Source organism: Nomascus leucogenys, chromosome 10, assembly GCF_006542625.1.
Source record: "Nomascus leucogenys isolate Asia chromosome 10, Asia_NLE_v1, whole genome shotgun sequence".
NCBI lineage: Eukaryota > Metazoa > Chordata > Mammalia > Primates > Hylobatidae > Nomascus > Nomascus leucogenys.
Window position 1 is genome coordinate 75,295,863 of NC_044390.1, and position 24,744 is coordinate 75,320,606.

The window sequence follows — 24,744 nt, forward strand, 5'->3', positions numbered from 1 at the left end:
CCTTCTTGTACTGGGAAGGGGAGAATAAGCCCCGCGGAACCTGTGGCAGGTAGCTTGCTTTTCTCTCCCCAAAGGCATTCTTGAAGCTGTATGCCGGCGGTGTTCTGTAGCCAAAGAAAATGTCCTGGATGTATGTGTGTGAGCTTGTATGTGTGTCTTCCAAACAAGAACCACCTTTCAGCCTTACCTTTATTTTTTTTTCTGTTATGGGTTAGTTTTAGCACAATTTATTGCTTAGCTAAGTTAGGAAACTCACTTAATGCAGGTCCAGCACTATGCAGTGTACTCACTACACACACAGAGAGAAATGGGAAAATAAGTGATAATGATGACATCGATGATGGTGATGACAAAGACAATAACAAGACAACAATGATGATGATGGTGATGATGTAAATATTAATGCTGCTGCTGATGATGGCAGGGTTGATGATATTGACAACAATGATGATGATGATAATGAGAACAAAAATCTATTGCCCAGTACTCTTCTAAGTGCTTTAGTTTACTAATTTATCTAAGTCCCATAATCACCCTATGAGAAAGGATCTATGGTCATTGAATCTATCACTGGCTGGTTGTGTGTGGCTGGGCAAGTTATTTCACCTCTCAGAGACTCAGTGACCCTATCTATAAAATGGAAATAAAAATAGCAGTTCTGGGTAACATGCTTAGTCAGTGTCTGACATGATGCCAGCGTTCAAGAGATAAAAGTGATTCTTATGTAGCCCCACTTGATCCTCCTGTCAACTCTGTGAAAGAGGAAGTATTTTTCTGACCCTGATTTTACAGAATGGTAGGCAAGTTCTCCCAGCTAGGAGTGGCTGAGCTGGGTCTCAAAGCTAGTCATGGGATTTCAGTCCTGTGGGCTTGCAGAAGCTGTTTTAGGCATCTCTGCAGGGCTAGTTCTGATCCACAGGGGTCCCTGGGCTAAGGCTGGGCTCAAAGGTCCACATGAGACCAGACTGGCTTCAGAGCATACAAAGCCCTCAGCCAGGGTAAGGTTGTGCTAAGGTGGGAAAGGCTGGTGCTTTTGTGCCCGTGAAATGAATCGCTGGGTACCTGGACTAGTCTGGGTGGCAGAGACACAAGTCACTCAAATCTGTTACCTCCCGCCCAGGAAGGCCGGTGGTGCTTCTTGATTTGCAGCCAAAAGAACCTAGTTTTCTAGCTCTTAGGAAGACCCCTCTGACATGCAAACATCTGCATAAAAATCCACGATCACCATCTTGTCACTGGCTTTAACGAGCTCATTAGACTGGCAGCATGTAGGGGAACAGGGCACAGGACAGTAAGCTTTCCAGGGTCATGGATGGAGGAATGAAGAAGTCAGAGAGAGGCTCAGACACCCATATTGCTAGAATTACACCATTTATTACGGTGGCCACTGGCCACGTATGGCTGTTGAACATTTGAAATATGGCAAGACTGCAGTAAGGTGTGCTGGACATGTGAAATACACATCAGATTTTTAAGTCTTTGTATGAAAAAAAGAATGTGAAATATCTCAATAATGCTTCACACTTATGTTGAAATGACATTTTAGATCTAATAGATTAAATATATTATCAAAATTAATTTCACTTGTTCCTTCTTCATTTTTTTAACATAACTTCTAGAAGATTTTAAGTTATATATGTGGCTCATATTCTATTTCTCTGCTCTATAGTTTATAGTCTACTGAGGTGATTAAACAGCTGGATTAAGAGTTTCCATCCTGGAGTCAAACAGACTGAATTCAAATCCCCATTTCACCTCTAACCAGCTGCGTGACCTTGGACAAGTTACTTCCCTTCTCTGGGCTTCAGTGTACTTGCTTGTAAAATAAAGGTAAATATTTGGGAAGAATTTTGTCAAACTGTATGATTTTAAATAAGAATTCTTTTTATTCCTAAACAAAAAAGAAATACTATCAGAAACACTGACAAATATTATTGATGAGGAATTCTACTTGCCTTGAGAAAGAATAGGCTTTGCATTCAGTCAATTCAAATCTAGCCAAAAGCACAGAGCTGCACCATTGTTGAGAGTTAATATATGATTTCTAGGGTTTTTGGAAATCCTGAGGGGTCCCTTGGACCCTAGAGGGCTGTCAGAGACCTCTAAGAAGCTGGGACTATGGGAGAGGAAGGAGGACTGTGATCAATATTCACTCCTTACAGACAGGGGAATGGATGACCAGAGAGGTTAGGTAACTTGTTCAAGGTCACACAGCAAGTAGGTGGCAGACTAGGTCCTGCCAGGGTCTGTGCTCATGATCACTTGCTATACTTTGTCATCATACCCAATTATCACAAAAGTCCTACTTTTAGCCCTATTTAAAGATGAAGAAACAGGATCAGAGAAGTTAAGGCACTTGTCTGTGGTCACACAGTGGCAGGTGGCATTCAATGCCAGATATACTGGGCTAAAGAGTGCCCCCCAAAATTCCATGTCCCTCTGGAACCTCAGAATTGGATCTTATTTGGAAATAGATTCTTTGCAGCTGTAACTAGTTAAGTTGAGGACGTACTGGATTCAGGTGGGCCCTAAATTCAGTGACTAGTGTCCTTATTAAAGAAAACAGAAACATGTAGACACAGAATGCCACGTGAAGACAGAGAAAAAGATTGGGGTTACACCTCTACAAGTCAGCAAATGCTAAAGATCGCCAGCAACTGCTGGAAGCTGGAAGAGGGGCACGGAACAGATTTTTCCTCAGAGCCTCCCCAGAGGACCAACTGTGCCATCACCTCGATTTTGGATTTCTGGCCCACAGAGCCGTGAGAGAGTAAACTTTTGTTGTTTTAAGCCACCCAGTTTGCAGTAATTTGTTACAGCAGCTTTAGGAAGCTAACACACCAGGTGCTATGGTGTGAAAGTTTGTGTCCCCCCAGATTCACAAGCTAATGCCCTAATCTTCAATGGGAAGTGATTAGGTCATGAATGAGATTAGAGATCTTGCAAGAAGAGACAGAAGATAGCTTGCTTCCCTCCTCCCCCACCCCTCCGCCATCTCTGCCATGGGAAGGCACAGTGAGAAGACCAGGAATTGGGTCCTCCATAGACACTGGATCTGCTGGCACCTTGATCGTGGACTTCCCAGACTCCAGAACTGTGAAAAATAATTGTGTGTTGTTTAAGCCCCCCAGTCTAGAGGACTAAGACACAAGACATGGCACCCTTGTTGCTGCTTCACTGTCAAAGCCCCAGCTCATCCTGGGGCGCTGTCGAGATGTCCGCCTCCCATCCTCAGCCCAGGTCCTCCCACCAGCCACCAGCCTGAGCAGCTGCGGAGTCTCAGAGTGGCCCCACTGGCTCTTGGCTGTGAGAAAGGCCTTCTGCTCCAGGCATGGTAGCTCTTGCAAATTACTGTTTTCAGTTGAAAAGAGGCTCCAGAGGGCTCTTCAGCTGCTCAGCAGGAGACGTGAAGGCTCTTGAATTAACTCAGAGAATCAGAAGCTTCTATGGCTGATGGCCAGGAGGCCCCCCACCCTCCTCTGCCTTCATCCTATCCCTTGGTCAGGCCTGGGAGGGGAAGTGGTGCTTCTCAGGGGTTCCCACAAGAGCAGCCTTGGTGGAGGCCAGATCCAAGTTGCCTGTGGACTGATTGCCAGGTAGATGCTGGGGTCAGGGGATGCTGAATGAGGTTCTGCTGTTTCCAGGGCGTCAGCATTCTTCTGACTCCTATGGTGAAGGGGCCCGAGTGTGCTTCCTGTCCAGCCAGGAGTCCTGTCACTGGTCTGCACACACAGTCGGCCTTTACTTGATCCAATCAGAAGGCAGGAAGCCATTGAGGAAGAGCTGATTCCTGGCTCAGTCTGTGTGTGTGTGTGTGTGTGTGTGTGTGTGTGTGTGTGTGTCAGGGACTATCAGGGGTTTGAACACCCTTCCCTACCAGATGATCTGGCATAAACTCACCTCTATCACCATCTTAGTTTGGGCCATTCTCCCCAAAGCCTGCTGTGCATTCATCCAACCATGCTCCTTGAATGTGGGGTGTTTGCCAGGCCCCGTTATGCACTTTACAGCGTCATCTCACTTGATACAAACCGCTGTGCTGAATTATGATCACTGTCCCCACTTGACAGATGACAAAACCGAGGCCCAGTCACTTGCCCAAGTTCCCAGAGCTGACAAGTGGCTAAGCAGGATTTGGATGTTAGTCTGTCTTGCATCAAAGTCCACACTCCTTCCCGTAGTAATCTGGGCAGCTTCTCCACTCTCCACCCACATTCCCTCCCCACGTGTGTAGGCATCTTGCCCTCAAAAAATATTCAAGGCTGAAGCTGCCTTACATAGAGTGTTATAATTAAGAGACTGGGCTCTGGTGTCAGACATTTCCAGGCTTAAATCCCAGCTCTACCACCTGCCAACGGAGTGCCTCAGTTTCCTCACCTGTAAAATAGAGACAATCATGGATTTTGATTCGAGGGCTCCTGTGGGGATTTGGTGAGGGAATATGGGAACAGCCTGGCACTTAGTACATGAGTCCCCACATGGTGGCCAGAGTCTGATGTCATTGCTGGACAGTGTCCTGCAAACCAAGGAAGCTAATGAACACTGGGTCATTCCTATTGCCAGGGTTTGCTCATCCCACAAAATGTGTTTGAGCTCCTAATTTTTAAATTATTTTTCATTTTTTAGAGATAGGGTCTTGCTCTGTTGCCCAGGCTTGAGTACAGTGGCACAAGCATAGCTCACTGCAGCCTCAAACTTCTGGGCTCAAAGGATCCTTCTGCCTCAGCCTCGTGAGTAGCTAGGACTACAGGTGCATGCCACTGCACCTGGCTAACTTTAAAACATGTGAGTTTTTTTGCAGAGGTGGGATCTTGCTTTGTTGCCCAGATTTGGCCTTGAACTCCGGGCTTCAAGCAATCTTCCTGCCTCGGCCTCCCAGAAGGCTAGGATTATAGGTGTGAACCACCATGCTCCGCCTCCTTGAGCTTCTAAAATGGAAATGTGTCAGTCACTGTGGCAGGAGCCAGGGACACAGAGGTGAGAGAGACAAGACTCGCCCCTCTCTTCAGAGTGCTGATGGTGGTCTTGGAAGGGAGGGGGACCCTGAGCTGAGCATGCATCAGCTTTCTTTTTATAAGCAGGTGATTCTTCGCAGGGGACAATTCCTTCCCTGCCCAAAGAGACATTTGGCAATGTCTAGAGACAGGTTTGCTTGTCACGACTGGTGGGTGTTACCAGCACACAGGGGGCAGGAATGCTAAACATCCTGCAATGCACAGCACTGGACAGTTCCCCTCATCAAAGAAGCATCTGACCCAAAATGTCAGTAGTGCAGAGGCTGAGAAATGCTGGGACATGCACAAGTGCGCCCCATGAGCACTGCTGTGGCCTTTGCACAGAGACCCCAGGGTTCCACAGACTAAAAGAGAGGAAGCACGTGCCCGCACCACCCTCTTCCAACCTGCCTTCTCCCATCAGCTGCTTCCAGCCAGATAATCAGGCCTCCCCTCAGTTTAATAGGATCCAGGCCGCTGAGGCAAATGTAAAAACAAAACCCTGTGCAAATGTGTTTTTATGTAAACACAGCAGGGGGTGGTGGCTGCCTGCAGAGAAAGAGCCCTGTGGCTGGTACTTCTCAGAGCAAAAATAACCCCAGTGTTACTGCTCTGGGAGCAAAGCAGGCAATGGGATGAGGGGTGTGTGGGAACCCAGCTGTTCCTGGGAGCCATCCCTGCCCCACTGAGCCATCCCCTGCCTCCAGGTGAACCTTTCAGGTGCCTAGAATAAGTGAGCAGGTGTTAATCCTCTTGGAAGCATCCTTTCCTTCAGGGAAGCAGCCAGCATAGGAGGGAAAAAGCACAGCTGGTTATTGTTACATTTTCTTTTTCTTTTTCTTTTTTTTTTTTTTTTCAGACGGAGTCTTGCTCTGTCGCCCAGGCTGGAGTGCAGTGGCGCGATCTCGGCTCACTGCAAGCTCCGCCTCCCAGGTTCATGCCATTCTCCTGCCTCAGCTTCCTGAGTAGCTGGGACTACAGGTACCCGCCACCATGCCTGGCTAATCTTTTTGTGTTTTTGATAGAGACAGGGTTTCACCATGTTAGCTAGGATGGTCTCCATCTCCTGACCTCATGATCCGCCTGCCTTGGCCTCCCAAAGTGCTGTGATTACAGGCATAAGCCACTGCGCCTGGCCTATTGTTACATTTTCTTTAATGTTTTGTATTGAGTATCATTTACTTACAGTAAAATGCACCCATTTTAATGCACAGTTTGGCAAGTTTTGACAAATGTGTACAACCATGTAACCTCTACTGCAATCAAGATAAACACATGTTCCATCACCGTCAACAATTCCTCTTTGCCCCTCTGTGGTCAATCCCTCTCTCATCTCTCGCCCCTGGCAACCACTGATCTGTTTTGTGTTGTCTTTTTTTTCTGCCATTACTAGAGTGTCATATAAATGGAATCATAATAGCCTTTGAGTCTGGCTTCTTTCACTCGGCATAATGCATGATGCTTTTGAGGTTTATCGTGCTGTTGTGTCATCTGTAGCTGATTCTTTTCATGGCTGAGTAGTACTCCATTGTATGGAGGCACCACGGTTTGTTCATTCACCATTTGGTTGCTTTCATTTTTGGCAATTACAAATAAAGTTGCTATAAATATTTGCATGCAGGTTTTTGCCTGAGCATGGGTTTTCATTTCTCTTGGGCAAATACCTAGGAGTGGACATTTAACTTTTTGAGAAATGGTCAAACTGTTTTCCAAAGTGGCAGTATACCTTTTTACATTCCTACCATGGATGGATGGGAGTTCCAGTTGCTCCACATCCTCTCCAGCACTTGGGATTAGTTTTTTTTGTTTGTTTGTTTGAGCCATTCCAGTACAATGTGTGTGTACTGGAGTTTAAAAACCTCCTGTTTAGACGATTAGAACAGCCCACATGAAAGCGATTAGAGGTGACTGGAAAAAATCAGGTGTGTGGTGGCATCTCATTGTGATTTTAATTAAAGCACAGTTGTTGAGTTCTGTGGTCCTGCTGCTGCTCTTAGCAGCAGGTGGCAGGAGGCAGCTGATGTCAGTCATTATGAGCACGAGTTCGGCAAGCCATCCCAGCTCTGCCGCTTGCTGAGTCTATGACCTTGCATCCATTATTCAATGCTCTGAGCCTCAGTTTACTCCTCTGTTAAATGGGGCTTGTATTAGTATTTCTCACTGGTAATATTATGAGGTATAGAAAATTTAGTATGTATATATATGTAATATATATTATGTGTGTTATTTTATATAGATATATTTTTAAAATACTAAATAGGACTGGTGTGCGCGTTAGATGAAGTAATGTGGAGAGATCTGGCATGGTGCCTGGCCCAGAGTGAGAGCTATTGCTTGTTAGAAGTCGCTGTGATTATAGTTACTGGGCACTTGCTGTGTATTTAAAAGCAGTAAGTATAGTGAGTGCAGCCAGACTTACCCAGTCAAATCCTGGCTCTGCCTCCTACACCCTAGCTGTGTGACCTTGGACAAGTTACTGAAGCTCTCTGGGCCTCTGATTCTACACCTGTAAAATGAAGATAATTATAGTGCCTGTCTCAAGGGGTTTTTATATGGCACAAATGAGTTTAAATGTAAGGGGCCAGCTTCCTTTGTTCAACATTGTTCAGCCATTTATGAGGCTCAACAGCTGGGCATGGTGGCTCACACCTGTAATCTCAGCACTTTGGGAGGCTGGGATGGGAGGATCACACTTGAGCCCAGGAGTTCAAGACCAGCCTGGGCAAATAGTGAGGCCCTGTTTCTAAAATAATAATAAAAGGCTCAATAATGTACAAAGCTAACCTATGGTGATAGAAGTTAGAAAAGTGATGGCCCCTGGGGAGGGTGATTTGCTGAGAGGGGACAGCAGAGAGCCGCTAGGAGCCAGGGGAACATTCAGAGTCTTGATCTGGGTGGGTCACCCGGGTGTGTACATATGTGAAATTCCTGCGCACTTGTTTTTACCATGCCACATATAAATTCTCTCTCATTAAAAAAAAAGAAAAAGGAAATGTTGAGGTCAAATGCAGAGCACTGGTGTATCAGTTTGCTAGGGTTGCTGTAACAAAACACCACGTGCTGAGTAGCTTAAACAACCAAAATTTATTATCTCACAGTTCTGGAAGCTGGAAGTCCAAAATTAAGGTGTCAGCAGGGTTGGTTCCTCCGAGGTCTGTGTGGAAAGAATTTGCTTCCCACCCCTCTCCTTGGCATAGATGTCCGTCTTGTCTGTGTCTTCATAGTGTCTTCCCTCTGGATGTATCTGTCCTGATTTCCTCTTTTTGTAAGGACATTTATAAAAGGGCTTGGTGGTGACCAGCATCTGAAAAACACACCCCCTAATAAAAAGTATAATCACTCGTTCATTGACCTACCAGCACCATCAAATCTCTCTGCATGGTGAAACTTTGGCTCGCTTCTAGGCATTTGCCTGACCCTTCAAATCATGACAGGACTGTTCCTTGCTATGCACTGTAAATCAGATACTTTACCACCTTCTCCTCAGTCACACACATCTGTCAAGATGTAAACTATGGCTGAATCATTCGACATCTACATGCCAACGGGGCTTCAATATTCTTTATCTGCTTATTTTTACATGTAAGCTAAGGCCTATACTACAGATCCTACACCTTCTTAGAAACTTGAAACACTGGTATTATTCTTGTAGTCACAATAATAGCAACAATACTCATAGGCTACCTGTCATATTAGATTAAAGCACACCCCAATGACCTAATTTTAACTGGATTACCCCTGTGAAGAGACTGTCTCCAAAGAAGGCCACACTCTGGGGTACTGGCAGTTAGGATGTCAACGTATGAATTTGGGGAGACATAATTCAACCCACAACCACCTACGTAGAAAGCACCCTCTGAGTAGTAGTTTGTGGTAATTATTATAAGGCATTCATTCTCATTTAATTCTCACAACCTCTGAAGGAGATACTATCCACTTAACATGTGCAATCTGAGGCCCAGAAAGGTTCTGGGACACGCCCTGTGTCTCATGGGCACTAATAGTAGGCTGGCCTTTAAGTCAAGGTCCACCTATCCCCTCACCGAGGACCAAACTCTGAGTTTTTTTTCCAGCCTCCTCTAATCACTTTCACATGGGCTGTTCTAATTGTCTGGACAGGAGGTTTTTAAACTCTAGTCCCTGGACCAGCAGCATCAACCTCACCTGGAAGCCTGTTAGAAACGCATTTTCAGGCCCCACCGGAATCCTGCTGTGTCAAGAACTTTCAATGTGGGGTGGGGTCGGGGGTGGGCAGAGCCTGTATTTTAACAAGCCCCCCAAAGGATTTCCAAGCTCACTCCAGTTTGAGAACTCCTGCTCTATGCAGCCCCTGAGCATCACACTGTAGCAATGAGTTGCCTGATTGGATCAAACCAAAAGGCCAAACCAGATTCCATATGGGACATAAAACTGCAGCAAGCATGTGGCTAATGGCCAGTAGCTTTCTCTGGGCTGGAAGGTCTTCTTCTCTCTGATTCAGGAGACTTTAGAGACCAACGTGCTGTGTGAGGCCTCCCCTCTCTCTGGTGGGATTGGCAATTGTACATGAGATTCCTTCAGGAATGGTTTGATCCAGATGATCATCCAGGACTTGGCAATGAGCTAGCCATAGAGGAGAGGGGAAGACCCAGCTCCAAGGAATGCATGTGTCCTCTGGGGAGGTGAGCTTCAGTACCAGAGGCAGTGGTGTCACTAAAATCCCTCTGGAGCCACACAGCCCTAGGTTGAAATTCCAGTTCTGCCACTTATGACCTGTGTCACCTTGGGCAAGTCGCTGGACCTATCTGAGCCTCAGTTTCTCATTTGTATAATGGGGAGAATAGCACTCACCTTATAGAGTCATGGTGAACATTAGAAATTGTGCATTTCAAATACAAAAGAAAAAATTAGCTGGGCATGGTGGCAGGTGCCTGTAATCCCAGCTACTTGGGAGGCTGAGGCAGGAGAATCTCTTGAACCTGGGAAGCAGAGGTTGCAGTGAGCTGAGGTCGCTCCATTGCATTCCAGCCTGGGTGACAGAGAAAGACTCCATCTCAAAAAAACAAAAAAAAAAAAGAAGAAAAGAAAAGAAATCATATATTTCAAGGTTCTGGAAGCCCAACAAGTAAAATTGGGATTGATTATGCTTGAAATTAAGACAGACCCCAAGAGTTTACAAGCTAAAAAATAAGATTGTCATTTTCCTGATGGCAGGGGTCATATCATCTTCATGGATGTATTCACAGCACCTAACATACAATAGGTACTCAATAAATATTTGTTAACTGAAGATATAAAAACATGCCACCACCCCGGCAGTGGAGAATATTTGGCCTCCACTGATTAGAATAGAGGTCTTTTCAGCCAAGGAGGGAGAAATTTTCCTCAGAGATGATGCATTTGTGCAGTTTGTGCAGGATACTCTCGCTATGGATAGATCCCTTGGTTCAGGCCAGGCCCATGGGACAAACCTTGGCTTGGCAAGTGGCTGTCACTCATTGAATGTTTGTTGAATGAATGGATGAGCTGTAGTTTGAATGTCGGGGAAGGGAGAAGTAAGTAGGAACCAGAAGAAATTTTAAGGTAGTTTTTATTTTTGTGTTTTACTAAGCAAGAGCCAGGGGAACAGAAAGCTCAGTCCACTTGCTCCAGGCCACACAGTCATTAGAATGAGGTTAAAAGGTGGGGACAGGAAGAAGGAAAGTTTGAGACCACAGCTTGAGCCTACTCCAATTCTCACAACAACCCAGCATCCACTACATAATTTGCAGGGTGCAAGGCAAAATGAAAATGTGGGGCTCCTTCTTCAAAAATTGTTAAGAATTTCAAGACAGTGACAGCAGAGCTTTAAACCAAGCACAGCCGGCCTTCTGAGTATGGGTCCTGTGGGACCACACAGTGCAGGTTGTGAGCCTATGAAAATGGCCCTGCAACCACTTCCTCTACAGATGGGGAAACCCAGCTCGGAGAGGCTGCAAATGTCACCCAGGACACCCAGCCTGTCCTGCAGGGGAGTCCAGATTCAAGCCCAAGAACCTTAGTGGTCATCTGGTTGACCTCTTCATGGAACTAGCCTGTCTGACTCCCTGTGCACTGCCATGGGCAGAGGGTGTCCTGTGCTATCTATGAGAACTGAAAGGAGCTTACCCATCCCCTCAGGAACCTGACATGCTGCAGCCATCAGCATCCTATTCCAACCCTCGTGCCTTGCTCTTCCTCCCTGGGATGCAACCAGACAGACCTTCCTCCCTCCCACCCCGGCGGATTTATTCCTGGGGGTGTGTGGGCGGGTGCGTGTTTGTGTGTGGGGTGTTCATCTAAATTTAAAGACATCATGACAGCAAAGACCTATTAATGTTGGGGCTGGTGAGGACTCTCTTTTAAAAGAATCCCAAATAAATTAAGAGATACAAGACCGCCCCAGTTCTAACTTCTGTCCCTGTTCCACCTTACTCTGTGCCTGTCAGCCCTCTGGCCTGGGATAAGAAGAGTAAAGGATACCGACAGGGACTAGATGCCTGTTGGGGACCCTGAGAGGTGGCATGATGGCACCCACTTACAAGTTGGGAAAATGGAGGCTCAGAGAGGTGGCATGCGATTGTTAAGGGTCTCTTGTTTATTTGTTTTTAGAGACAGGGTCTCACTCTGTTCCCCAAGCTAGAGTTTGATGGCATGATCATAGCTCACTGCAACCTCAAATTCCTGGGCTTAAGCCTTGCCATGGTCTTGAGTTACAAAGTGACAGAGCTGGAGGAGGACTCCTACACATTCCAGAACTCACCTTCCGCCAAGCCATAGCTGCGCCTGTTGATACAGACGTGCAATTAACAATAACTGTGGTTGTGCTGAGGCCCGGGAATTACCTGGCCCCATGGTAAGCATTTTAAACAGTTACTGCAGGTAACTCTGTCAATACGCAGATGGTTCGCATGCCATATTCTCATCTCATTTTATGGGCAAGGAACTAAGACTTAGAGAGATTAAATGGTTTCCTCAGCTTTCTCACTGCTAAGTGACAAGCCAAGATTCCAACTCAAGTCTAACTGACATCAAAACTCATGCTCTATCTCTTTCTTTAAATCACAGCTGATTATGGAAAACAGAAACACAGATCTGCAAAATGAAAAAATAAATCACTCCTAAACCTACCTCCAAGAGGTAACATCTTCCAGTATATCGTTGTGTTTCCATCCATCTGCTTTTCTCTGCCGAAGGGGAGGTTCTTGCTCCCGGCAGCTGACCTTGCTGTTCTGTAATTGCCAGGCAATTTAGAGATGACTTGAAATACATAATTCATGGGTGCATCTTTCATCCTGGTCACTGGAAGGCAGCAAGGCATGACTGTCTCCTGGAGAGAATTTCAACCTTGACATGGGAGATGAGATCTTAGGAGCTTAGAACAAAATTTCAGAATTGGAGAGCCCACCAACATTGAAACTGTAAACCAAAAACTATCTGAGACAGGTCTCAATCAATTTAGAAGTTCATTTTGCCAAGGTTAAGGACATGCCCAGGAGAGAGGTCTGTGCATTTCTCCAGAGATGACTTTGAGGGCTTCAGTATTTAAAGGAGAAAAGCAAGCTGGAGGAGAAAGAGGGTATGGTCACGTTACTAAACCCACAGGTTGCAAGAGAAAAGGAGCAAGAAGAGGAGTAGTCAATTACGTTATTTGTCTCCCACTCAGTAAATCAGCACTTTACATAAGATAAGGTGAACATCAAGTAGCTACCTGTGGAGATATTTCACCTTTTATCTGTAGCTAGCTGCTTAGGAACAAAAGGAGAGGCAGTTTCTTGCCTGACTCAGCTTCCAGCATAACTTTTTCCTCCTTTTAATACAGTTTTTTTTTTCCTTGCACAGAACGGACCCTAGTATCCCAGCATAGAGTGCTAGAAGTTGGGGATCCTAGCGTGGAACCTCACAATAGGATCTTATGATGGAGAGCTAGGATAAAAATCTTAGAAAGGAGCTCTAGAATCTGGCACCAAAACTTTGTAAGCCTGGATTCAGATGGGTCCACAGGCAGTGTTCTGGTTCTCTCTTCTGTTAGGTGCAGGCCAGGGATGCTGTCAACCACCCTACAGTGCACAGAACAGCTCTCTCCAACAAATTATCCAGTCCAAAGTGTCAGTGTCACTGATGATGAGAAACTCTGGTCGTGACTTTTCAAGACATGTGCTTCTTTATTCTTTTGACAATCCCAGGGGATGAAGAAACCACCTTTGGTCAAAATGAGAAGATCCAGTTTCTAGTTTTATCTCCAAGACTAACCATGTATCTCAGGCGGGTCCCATGGTGTCTGCTGTTTCTCACTCATGAAGTGGGAATAAGGATTCCTGCCATGTGTTATAAATGGGTATGGCCTGATGGGGCTGGTTAACTCTGTGTATGTGCTGGGGGTGAGGGGGATGACAGCCATGGGGCTGTGCACATGTTCAGCATGTGTGAGTCTCTGCACATATGTGTGGCCTCCTGGCACCTTCTCTTTGGTATGATGGTGTCCAGGTGATATCTTCATGGATGGAATGGTCAGTCAGTTTCTGGCACTTGTTGCTTGCATATGAGGGGACATCTCTCTGTTGGATGCCAGCAGAACTCCTTGGGCCACTGAAGGCTTGGGAACCCCTGTGCCTTCAATGCAGGCTCTGAGCATTCAGAGGAGAAAGGCTCTCTTGTACAGAAAGCCTCCAAATCACCCCACTTGCCCCACAGAGAGGAGGCCCGGAGGTCAGAGGTCAGAGGGTGGCACTTACACAGAAAACAATGTCACATAGAGGTTAGGATTAAGAGTCTGGAGTCAGACAGGCCTGGGTTGAGTCTTGTTCTGCCACTCACCAGCTCTGCCCTTCGGCAAGTTGACTGACCTCTCCAGGCCTTGGCTGTCTCATTTGTAAAGTGAGATTAAACCCAACCTACCAAGCAGAGCCCGTGGGGAGAGGCAATGGCACAGGGTACATGGAAGGGCCTGGCACATAGTAGTTGTGCAACAAAAGGTGTTTATCCATTTTTCTTCTTTCTCAGGAGGGTGCCAAGGCTGAAGGCTAGGATGCAGGAAAACTGGGTCTGGGTAGAATCACCCTCCACCTCCCCTTTAGGCCTCAGTTACCCCATATGTCTGTGAGGAAGCTGACCTGGAAGTTATGAAGAGTCCTCCCTCCTGCTTTGATGGCTGTGAGCCCACCTCTCAGTCCTGCTCAGAGCCGGCAGTAGGTGCTGGCAACCCCTCCAAGGGCACAAGGTTCTCCAGGGCAGGGGAAGAGAATTTGAATCTGTAGAGGTGGGCTGGGGAGCACAGAGACCACCTCTCTACCACCACCCCCCAAACACACACATACTGGCTTGGACAGAAAGATTGGGCTTGGGTGATGTGGGGGTGGGGACGGCAGTTATTTTTCACTCCTGGTGGAAAGTTCCTCTCTGGGGAAGGGTTGCTAATAGGTGCTGTCACCATTCCTAAATTAGAGTTCAATCCACCGTGGTCAGTGTGGAACCAACAAATGGCAATTTGCTCATGTTTGCGGCTGGGAGCGATGGGGGCTGCCAGGGAGCAGCGTGTGCTCTGGGAAGAAACTTGCAGGGCAGGAACCAGCTCAGCCCTGACCTGGCTGTGTGACTCTGGACCACTCCTCCAGCCTCTCTGAGCCCCCGGGTTCCTCATCTGTAAAACATCAGACTTGAACTAGCTGGTGTCTAAGGGCCCTTTGAACTCTAGGATTCTATGGTATCATAATCATAATCTTGGTAATAGCTAAAAAGTATTGAGCACTTGCTTGGGTCCAGGTCTGTGCGAGACATTTTATATGGACAGGTTATTTCATTCAAGTTTCTCCGAGCCTCAGTTTCCCCTTATGTAAAGGAAGGCTGTTTCACTAGGTGTTGGATCTCCAGGCTTTCTTGTAGCTCTGTCACTTGCTGTAAGGAAGAAGCTGAGTGACCTGAGACTGGCCTTTGAGCTCTGAAGAGGGACAGGGTGAACTCCTTCAGTGGTCCTAAGCCCCTTCCCCCATAAACTCTGTATCAGCTTCCATTGCTGATGAAAATTAAGGGTCAGCAAACACTTTCTGTAAAAGGCTAGAAGGTAAATATTTTAGGCTTTGAGGGCCACATTCCCCTGAGCCCCAGCCAGGAAGAAATTCTAGATCCTCCCACAAGCCTTGCCAAGCACCTGGACCTTGGCCTTTTCTAAGTTCCAGCAATCAACAAGCATTTTTCAGCTCAGCCTCTGAGAAGTGATCATATCCCACTGGGACAGGAATGTCCTCAATGTATTATTTAGGAAACGGGCTCCGGTCACACTGCAGTTCAAGAACAGTCCTGAGCAGAAACTCTAGGCCCTTGTGGGATGGATGCCCACCGACCCTTTTCCACCTCCCAGTCTCTGCATGGTGTCTCCCGCTTCCTGGGACATTCTTGACCCAGATCCTCCCATGACTGTCTCCTTGTCATTTTGCAGATCTCAGCTCAAATGCCTTCTGAGAGGGGCCTTTGGGAACCACCCTACCGCACACAGCTTCCTCCTATTCTCCATTGCTAGGACTTTCCAATTATTTCAGTGACCCCACAGTGAGAAATGCATTTGACATTGTGATGCGCACACACAACCGAGGCAAAGGTTCACAAAATAACATGTATCCTTACTGCATGTGAGTCAATGATAGCTTACTCCACGCCATTCCCTTTCATCCTATCCTAGTCCATCCTATCTCCTCACTTCTGCCTTCCTCCCTGTTCTCTGCCATTCCCTGTAGGTCTGCCTCTTGGGTAAACACTCTGCCCAGAACCAGCAGAGCTGTCCATTATCTCCCCCAGACAATTAGCAGCCTATTAAAGAACTCTATGCAAATGTGCCCTAATTGACCCAAGACACAGCAGCTCCTGGAGGAGAAGGATGACTCCAGATGGCTTAATGATAGGGATTTAGAAGTCCCTTCAGAAGTCCCTCTTGGGGAAGAGTGATCTGCACTTGGAGAAGGGCTGCCAGCTGCCTCATGGGTTGGCCAGTGGACTGGGTGACCTGCGCCTTGGGTCCCTCTCATCAAACCACTGTACAAGGGAGACTGTCAGTTCACCCCTTCATCTCTCTCCAACCCCCTGACCCTTTCTGCAACATGGTCCCTTCCCCAGAGCCCACAGTTTGGATATTTCGTTGACATATACCTCCGTGGGTCTCTGCCTTTTCAAATAAATTATTGTCCCCCCTTTTTAAATAGACTTTTGAAAAGCCATTTTAGGTTCATAGCAAAATTGAGCGACAAGTACAGAAGTTCCCATATAACCCCAGACCCTCCTCCAACAGCCTCCCCCTCCATCAACATCCCACACCAGAGTGGTCCATTTGTTACAGTCGATGAACCTACACTGACACATCATTATCACCCAAGTCTGCAGTGTCAGTTAGGGCTCACTCTGGGTGTTGTACTTTCTGTAGGTTTGGACAAATGTATAATGACATGTGTCCACCATTATGGTGTCATACGGAGCAGTTTCACTGTCCTAAAAATCCTATACTCTACCTACTCACCCTCCCTCTAGCCCTCAGCAACCACTGATCTTTTTACTGTCTCTATAGTTTTGCCTTTTCCAGAATATAATATCGTTGGAATCGTACAGTGTGCAGCTTTTTCAGATTGGCTTCTTTCACTTGATAATATGCATTTAAGTTTCCTCCATGTCGTTTAGCCCTGAATAATACTCCACTGTCTGGATGTACATACTCCTTTGGGTAAATTCCCATGAGCATGACTGCTGGATCATATGGTAAGAGTATGTTTTGTTTTATGAGGTGCCCTTTGAAGACTAACTGTAGCTTATTGTGCCCTTTTGGTGTACGTAGCACCATGGTAAGAAGAGACAAATGAACAGTTTTCTCATTCAGTGCTTTCTATAACCCTGGAAGGCTTGGTCCTACGAGATCAAGGATCCACGTCTTCCTTGGGTTCTTTGTCTCTTCTTTGTCTCGGTTCAGTGTCTCTTCTCTGCTCAGCTACTTTCTTCTCCTTCTTCTCTTTGCAGACTTAACTTTTGCTCTTTCTTTGGGCACCTGGTGACAGCTCCTGAGGCTACAGGTCCATAGTCTAAGTGATCAGCAAAGATGTGAATGTCTCAAATCCCAACTCCATATTTCTGGGGCCAAGAATGGATTGACCAGTTTTAGATCTGAGCCTACCTATTATCCACCAGCAATGCCAGTGGGAAGGGTAATATGCTGCAAACACAGCCCCTGGGGTCTGCCTCTGTAAGCAAGGGGTGGGTGTCACACACTAGACAGATTCCTCAAAATGTGTCCTCCACACCTACCTTAGGTAGTCACCAATCATTGCACCAACTCATTGAACCTTTATCTTTTTCTGAAGTCTGGGCAAAGGGTATTGTCATGAGAAGAGGTAAATGTTTTGTTTAGTTGGCCAAAGTTGTGGCAGAGAATGACTACCTACCAAGAAACTGTCATGACAGGTATAGCATATGGTTAAGAGTGCAGGCCCCAGAGCCAGACTCCCTGGGCTCGAAGCCTGTTCCACCACTTGCTAGCTGTGTGACGCTGCACAGATGACTTCTCTGATTTCCTAATCTGTAAAATGGGGCTAACAAGTGGAACCTTTCTTATAGGGTTGTTGTAAGGATTACAAGTTACTCTCTAGACAGTGTCTGTCACATAGTTGGTGCTCAATAAATACTAGCCCACATTATTATTAGGGTGCTATATATTTTAAAAACAGTAGCTCATTTAACCCTCCTACCTTTCCAATGAGACAGGGTGGATTGGCCCTATTTTGCAGGTGAGAAAACTGAGTCACAGAGAGGCCCCTTGCTGAAGATCACACAGCCACCATGGCCCTAAGGCAGGTTCACATGCAGGAGTGTGTGACTCTGGCCCTGACCCCTTTCCATGTTTCCTCTCCGTGGCCATTCCTGTCCACAGTGGCCCAGCCTGACTCCCTGCAACAAGAGAAGATGGCTGTAAAGATTGCCCATGGAGCAAGAGGCACTAGAGTCATTACCCAGAGAAACAAAATTTTAATATTTATTTATAATGGACACCATATGCTCCCTCTGATTTTTTTATTTAATTACATCATGGCAGATGGCTGGGTGTTAAAGGCCATTAAGCTAATGGCACTTTGCCTTCTCATTTATTTTCTTGAGTTTTGGGGAAGATAAATGAAAGTGGACATGGTTGGCAGGCTGTGAGCACAGGGTAGTGCTGAGTGAGTTTCCTTCCTGGGAACAGAGGGAAGTTGGGGACCCAGGGGATTCTTTCTGGAGGTGGTGTGAGCAAGTGTAGGGGGCAACATACGGGTGTGCCTAGGAACCTGGTGAAGCTTTCCTGGTGTGTACATGCTTCCTGGTCAAAAAAGTGGGATTATTGTGTCAAAGATTCTGCAGAATTGTTGCATCAAAGATCTGCAGAACCACAATATGTCCATCATGAGCACGATGGAATCATTAAATTACAGCACACCAGTGAATGGAAGGGTGTGTCCCAGAGAGAGTCTACCCACTGTATGGGATGCAAAAGCCTTCCCTAGTGTTAGTTGGGTTAGTAAAATTCTGGATTCCTAATGAGTGAAAGGACTTGGCATTTATAGTGGCATTTCTTCTCAGGCTGTTTTATTAAGTCTTTCACTTGCCAAATGGCTGGTCCACCACCAAGAAGGGTGAGAAAGAACTTTGATTAAAGGAATTGGGGGTTATCTACCTGGAGAAGTGTTTGAGGCATGGCCATCCATATCTTCAGGCTCAGAAAGGTTCCTTTCATCAAGGCGTGGATTCAACTGAGGGATTAGTGGTTAAGACAGGGAATAGCTGCCTTGCTGGTCTGCATAGTGTCTGCCATGGCATCATGACACTGAGGCTCAGTTTTGCACTTGAATTCATCCTCCACTTTTTGTGTGCCTGGGCAAGTTACTTAATCTCGGTGAACCTTAGCTTTCTCATCTGTAAAGTGGGTATAATATGCCAATGTCTCATCATTGTTGAAAGGTCCTATATTGCTTTCTGGGGATCTGTATAAAGATTTACTTACAGGGTGTTTATCATAGCATTACTTATTTATAAAAGAGGGAAGACTGGAAATATTTTACATGTCTAATGATAAGGAAAAGGTTGAAAAACCATTGATATGATATGAATCAACCATATTGATTCCTATTCTAAGGAATCAACTATTCCAAGAAATAAATACCACTGATAAGTAGTTCATTTAGGAAATAAAGAGTACACTTACTCCTGTCCTTCCCTGAGTGGGGAAGTGAGACAGGGAAGGGAAGAAATCAATAAAGGGTGTATTATTGAGTCGAGTCATCTATTACAGAGGGTGGTTGAGACTAAGTCCCTCTGGAGAAATACACACTTCAGAGTTATTCCAGCTGAGGAGCAAGGGAGCTGGGGCATTTATACACCAACTCCCATCAGTCATTTTTTGCAGCTTCTTCCAAATGTTAATATTCTAGCATGTCTTGCCTGCCAACCACACAAGCACAAAAACCATTCAAGGTGCTGGAGAAACCCCTCAGACAACCAGATGAACATTCAGAATTTAACTCTGTGGGTGGGGCACATACAGCATCTGTTACAGATCTACCAAACTGACCGAAAAGAAAAGGACTGACAACATTAAATGTTGGTGTGGATTTGGAGCAGCAGGAATGCTCAAACTGTACTGGGGAAGTTGTGACTACAGCAATCTTGGAAAAAAACTGGCATCTTTTAGGGTAATCATAAGATGCTCATACAAAAACAAAAACAAACAAACAAAAACTAGTGCTTTAACTCCTAGGTATATATGCACCCTACATTAATTCTTATATACATGCATCAGGAGGGAGGTGTGGGAATGTCTGCAGCAACTGGCAAGAGGAATCCATTCTATCCAAGCCACATGATCTGAGAATTAATGAGGGAGAAATTCCATGAAGGAAAATGGAGTCCTTGTATCAGAATGAAGGGGCACTGAACAGGCAAAACCACATGTATTCTCCAGAAATTATTATAAGATGTAGCATTTGCACCTAATATATATAAATACGACACATTTGTATATATTGACTTATTTAGTTCTCATGCCAATCCTAAGAGATAAATTATATTACATCATCACTCTATAGATGGGGAAACTGATGTTCAAAGAAATTAATGACCACCTCAAAGAATGATAGTGGGGATTAAAAGGCACAATGGGAATAAGATGACTGGCACATAGTAAGTGCTCAACAAACACCAGCAACTTCTGATATTTTTATTATTAGAACAAGACTGAAATTTTACCTGGGCTCCCCAGTTTCTTGGAAACTTCACAGATGGGTCTCCTACCCAGAACTCTTAAGAAATCAAACCTTCGTGAACCTGATTTCTCGATAGCTATTTCTTGGTGAAGCTTGGGTGATCTGGGGGTCAGTTGGTCGCTGGGCCTGCCCAGTCCCTCCGAACTGCCTCTGCCCCCCACCAAGTCAGGTGCTGGGGATTGTAGAGAGGGAGTCAGCCCCCTACCCAGCCTCACAGGCTTCCATTCTGACCTACCCTAGCCTCTAGAACCTGGAAGGGGGAGGCACACTTTTACTCCCAGGGGAGGTAAGGAACCACAGGGCAGGCTATGCCTCTGTTTTTCTTTCCCCTGCAGGCAGCTCTTCCCCACCCATCTTCAAGTTGGCAGCTCAACACCAGAGCCTCATTCTGGTGCTAAAAATAGGCTGTGTTTAGACACTTTGAGGCTCCTGCTGGAAACATGAACTGCAGTAACCGAATGCTGCCACTCCCACAAAGGGGGCCTCTCAGCCTCCTCCCTGTGGAAACTCATGCCAGCCCTGGGAGGGAGGCAGAGTAGAGGTCATCCACCACATTTAACAGATGGGGAAACTGAGGCTTAGAGAGGTGTCACTTAAAATAAAGGGGGATGAAGTCATGATAGCCAGGCCTGTGGATTGTCTCATCGAATCCTCCCCACACCTCTGGGAGGGGCATTCTATGGTTGACTTAGCTTTATAGAGAGAAGATGGCAGCTCAGAGAGATGAAGTCCCCTGTCTGGACCTCACACCTGTAAGTGAATGACAGGAGGGGATATTAATACAATTATGATCCTCAACATGCTATGAACAAACAGAAACAGAGAGAAGTGGGTTGCTGAAGGCCAACAGCCCCCGTCTCACCCAGGGTTGTAGACACATTATCTGTGGATTGGGAAGAAACATCACACCTTGCCTTGCAGCTATCCCAGAGGGAGGAGTGTGGGAGAACGTATTTGTAAAACCTTCAAACACAGTATCCAGCATATAGTAGGTATTCAACAAATGCAGTTAGTTTCATTTCCCCATTCCCTTTGAGGCAGAATTTCTCTCTGGAGAGAGATAGCAGAAAGAGAGACAATGACAGACTAGAGAGAGACTTGAAGAGATAGAGATGGAGAGAGAGGCAGGAGAGAGAGAATGACAGATGGATGTGGGAGGCAGGGGAGTCTGGGATACCTTTGAGGACATGGGGCTTTGGCTCAGCCGAATCCTGGAACCCTTGAACCCCAGAACCACCCAGTGCTGAGTAACACAAATGCTGCCTCCACAGAGCCCTGGATTTACAGTTCTCCAAGGCTGTCACCTGAGTGTTTTGTCCAGTATGTGAAGCCATGGTTGTAGGTTTAAGCCCTGGGGGGATAAACCTGACTGTTTTTACGCATTTTTCTCTACCAGTGTTTCTTGGGACCCTCCTATGTACCAAATAGCATCACCTCCGGCTCAGATTGCAGAGGGCTCTTCCTCTGGGTGAGCCCCCGCCTCCTCCTAGCACCGGCAGGATGCTGTGGGATGACTCAGGTCAGCACCTTCCCTCCCCAGGAGGAAAGGGAGCTCTGAAAGTCGGGGGTGGACACAGCCCCTTTCCACACGGTCCACATCCCTCCAGCAGATCTCCTTCATTTTCCACATCGCCCGTGCCTCAGTCTCTTTCTGTTCCCTGCCAGCTCCTAACGAGCTCATTATCCTCTTAAAGCCCATTTGGCACCCACTTAGAGAAGAGATGTGTTGGAATATGAAAGAACAAAGAGGGAACAATGAAAAAGGACTAGACCCAGAAATATCCTGAGAGAGGCAGAAAGCCACAGGGAACACTACAGCTGAAAACTTTGCTGTCTCCACAACAGCAAATGTGCTGAGGTGGCAAATGGCTTTCAAGTGTCTCACATGTGCCCTTGAGGGGGCGGGGGTGGGGCTTATCTTGAGCATCTCCTATGCGTCAGGTATTCCTCCTACAATGTTTAATTCAGTCCTTCCAGCAACATACTTTTTAGGGGAGAAGTCAAGATCCTTTAGGCCACTTTACAGGTGAGGAAACTGAGTCTTGCTGAGAAGGGATGTCTTGCCCCAATCACTCACCTGGGGGAATAGAAGAGGAGGATTTGAACCCAGGTCTGTTTGCCTGTGGAGTCCACCTCTGTTCTTGCCTGAGTGCCTCTGGAAGGGCTGGTGTCCCCTTGCCCATCCCACGAGGACTGCTGACTTTTTCTCATCCCAGCCCAGCTGTGGAAACATCTGGCACATGTGTTGGCACAACCATGAAACCTCAGTGGATTCTCATGCGCGTTTTGAGGACACAGTCCCAACTCCTGAGCTTGACATCCAAGGCTTCCCATGATCTGGCTTCTGCCCACTGCTTGGCTGTGTTCCCAGCCCACAGTCCCCCAAGCTCCTTTGTTTCTTCCCCTTCAGTGATGCACCCTCATGTGGGCTGTTCCTCTTCCCTGGGCTAACCTTGGGTTGCTCCTTCACCCAGAGAATTTTGACTCCTTTTGCAAGACCTGCTGGCTCAAAGACTCCTCCATGGGGAAGCCCTCTGTGGTCCCCCTAATTCGTTGCAGACCCTCACTTCCCTTGGCTCCCACATTCCATGGCTTCTCAACCCAGGGTCCAACCAACCCCCCCCTCCCGATATTTTAAGCCAAATTCTGGGAGCTTACGTGCAAGGGCTTTTTTCTTGGCATAGATCTATAGTTATGAGATCCTCAAAGAGTTACAAGACCAGAATAGACATACAGTTAGGAATATAGGCTTTGAAATCAGGTGGCATTGAGTTTACCACCCTGCTGCCACTTACTCGCTCTGTGACCCTGAACAACTTACCTAATCTCTCTGATACTCATTCCCCTCTTGTATAAAAATAGATACAGCTCTCCCTCATAGAACTGTTCAAATGAGAGTATGTATATGTGTAGAAGAATGCCTGGCATGTATTAACTGTTCAATAAACATTAACTATAATATTGATTGCTGTATCTTGTACACACATCTATTATGGGATTTATCATAGTCTGTCTAGCATAATGATTGTTTACATTGCTTTCTCCCTCAGTTGACTGTGAATTCTCTGAAAGCAGGGACTGTGAATTATTTATTCCTGCATCTCAAACACATACATAGTAGGCAATCTGCATATGTTTTTAAATAAATGGAAGAATGAGTGGATGACTGGATGGGTGGAGAGTTGGGTGGATGGATGGGCTGCTATAGTTCATATGGATAGATGAATGGATGTATAGTTGGACAGATTAATGAATAGATTAATGGTAGGTGGTTGGGTGGCTCAATGAATAGATGGGTAGATGAACTGCTGGAAGGCAAATTGATGGATGGATGGATGGATGGATGGATGGAGGGATAAATGAATGGATGGGTGGGTGGATGCTGGATGACAGACAGATGAATGGTTGGATGGATGGATAGATGGTTGGCTTAATGACTGGATGGGTAGGTGGACTGCTGGATGACAGACAGATGGATGGATAGATGGACGGATAGTTTGACTTTACAAAGGCATGGATTTTTGTCTGTTTTGTTCACTTATTTATTCCAAGTGCCTACAAGGGTGACTGGTGCATAGTATGTGCTCAGTACTTAGTTCTTGAATAAATGGGATGGCGAACTCTACCTTAAACCACAGTTAAATGCCCACACTACTGTCTGGATTAGGAGAGTATGTTACAATTTGTATCTTCCATTGGCTGACTATGGAATCTCAGGCGTTGGCTAAGATGGTCATGGGGCCCCCTGCTGGTGGTAATATGAAAAAGCATTGCCTAAATGGGGTTTTCTGTTTTCTAATTTACATTCTATCTTTCCTCTTGACTGATGATCCTGAACACTTACTCATAAAGCTGTGGTTCTCAACTCTCTGTGCTCATTACCATTATCTGAGAGCACTGGTTACAGCTGTGGGTTTCCCCCTCAACCAGACATTCTGGTTGGAAAGTTTAGGAATCTATATTCACCAGGTTCTCAGGTGATTCTGAATCAGTTGTTTCTCAGACCCACACCTGGGAGACCCTGACAAAGGGCGAGCCATGCTGGTAACTGAGAGGCTGTAAGGATGGGCTACTGTCTGGGGGGCTGTCTCTGAATTCTCAAGTGATGTCCAGACTATGTTGGAAAGAGGCAGAGTCAAAGAGACACTGATTAAGAGCTGTGATTTGCGATTTGGACTGTCCTGGGTCCAGATCCCAGCTCCATCACTCACCAGCTGTGTGACCTCCATTTCCTCATCTGTAAAGTAGGGAAATAGTTACCTCCCATAGGAATGTTGGGAGCAATAAAGGAGACAAGTGTAGATGGCCGGGCACAAAGCTGAGCACATGGTAGACACTCAACAAACACTGAATGGACAAATATGCTGCTAAATAACCCTACTTTCCTTCTTTTTCCTTTTCTTCCTTGGATAGAGGAGAGGGGCTATGGATTTTATTTCTCCCACCAGAATGTGAGCTCTATGAAAGAGGGGATTTTGCCTCTGCTGCTC

At 46.2% G+C, this 24,744-nt stretch overlaps 1 protein-coding gene across 4 annotated transcripts in view; it reads left to right on the top strand.

Annotated features, from left to right (window-relative positions):
* The window catches only part of WSCD2 (WSC domain containing 2), a 123,044-nt gene that overhangs the window by 41,097 nt on the left and 57,203 nt on the right, over positions 1–24,744 (top strand). The window lies entirely within an intron of this gene.